The sequence below is a fragment of the Elephantulus edwardii genome, unplaced genomic scaffold (assembly GCF_000299155.1).
Source record: "Elephantulus edwardii isolate Elephantulus edwardi_28Jun2011 unplaced genomic scaffold, EleEdw1.0 scaffold00081, whole genome shotgun sequence".
In the NCBI taxonomy this organism is placed as follows: domain Eukaryota; kingdom Metazoa; phylum Chordata; class Mammalia; order Macroscelidea; family Macroscelididae; genus Elephantulus; species Elephantulus edwardii.
Genome location: NW_006399831.1, coordinates 6,061,752 through 6,063,631, shown reverse-complemented (window position 1 = coordinate 6,063,631; position 1,880 = coordinate 6,061,752).

The window sequence follows — 1,880 nt, the reverse complement described above, 5'->3', positions numbered from 1 at the left end:
GTAGAAAGAGCTACTGGCGTGTGGAGGACGTGTCTGATTTCATGGGAATTGGTTTTGTGTTGTTAATGGTGTTGATAGAGACAGATCTCCTTTGTGAAACTGATAAAGGAAAAGAATAAAAATCTCATGTGTTCCTTAAATTTTTGCTTAAGATATCTTGATAATAAGTCTTTGTATTAAGAGCTGTTAAATTGTTTTTATGTGACCAGCAGAGTGAAAAATGGTGTTTGGGAGCTACATTTATTGTGAGTTATGGCCCAGCCGATATGCTCGGCATTTTACACTTAACCTCTCTAGACTTCACATTAAGCTTGTAAAAGAACTATTATTGTGCCTATTTTACAGCTGGGACTGAAGAGGTTAACAACACACTCCAAATTTGTTGCTGCTGTTGTTATGTGCCATCGAGTCACCTGCGACTCATAGCGACTTTCTGTACAACAGCCCTAAACTTGGCCCTATCCTGTGCTAATCTTACTATCTCCGACACACCTACCCCCATTACCTCAGTCACTGAATAAATCCACCTCATCAAGGGCTTCCTTTCCTGCGCTGTCCCTCCACACTCCCAAGCATAATGTCCCTCTCCAAGGACTGGTGCCTCCTTGCAAGATGTCCAAAATATGCCAGCCATACTTGAAAGTTCCACATGTTACCCTATCTACTAGTCTAAGTGTGTTCTATTGTACATAGGGCTTTCAAAGGCCTGCTATTTCAGAAATGGGTGGCCAATCCTTCTTCCTAGTCTGTCTTAATTCTAATTAAATCTGAATGCTCAAATTTAGAAAAGTATCTGACAGACAGCATTCTACAGAAAAATGCAGATGAAAGATCTTTCCCAATTATAGAAATAGCAAATACCTTTAATTTTGTCCCTAACCTTGACACAAGTCTCTTGACCCACCCATTTCCCTGCTCCACCAGAATTCCCTTCTACTCCCACCTACTTCATTGAACACCTATCTCCTGTTATAAACCTCTTGATCCTACACCATCACAATTATTACATGGCTAAGTCTAAAAAGACAGAGGGGGCTGGCTAACTCTAATTTTGATAGATAGATAGATAGATAGATAGATAGAGAAATAGAGATAGATGATAGATAGATAGATAGATAGATAGATAGATAGATAGAGATAGATGATAGAGATATAGATATCTTTATAGAGATCTTTAGATAGATATAGATGATATTGATAACATAGGTGATAGATGATATAGATATAGATAGAGATAGAGATATATAGATATAGATTTCCCCCCACTTTGTCGTTTCTCTGTTGTTAAGATTGCTTATTAATAGGTTAATATAGCATATACTATTATTATTCATGACAAAAAAATTATTCTCATGAGTCACAGTAATAGAGTTAGGATGTTAGACAGTATTCTATTTTTGAAAGTTTATATATTTTTAGGTTTAAACTTTTTTCTGGTATTTTGTGTTAATTAGAAGGTATTTGAAAGAATCTAAATACTTAACTTTCTAACTTGCACATAAGCATTCTATACATATTTAAAATTATTTATAGGTCCAGTAATGATGGTGACTTTTTCGAATTTAAACGAGACTAAGTAAAATTCCTATTATAAGTAATGGTTACTCTTTTGTATTGGAATCAGGAGTGGCATCCACTTCCTAAAAATCATGCCTCAGGAAACTCCATGAACTTTGATAAATAATCATAGTTATAGAAAGGCTTTGGGCGTTTTGTTCCTAGCATCATTATGAGTCGTGTTCAATTTGATGGTAATCAACAACTGCATTATTTTGTAAGGGACTCCTAGTTTGCTTTGCTACACAATCAATACTCTTGGTACCAGCTGCCAGGAAATTAAAAGAAGAATTGTTGTAGTTGTTGTTATGTGCCATCAAGTC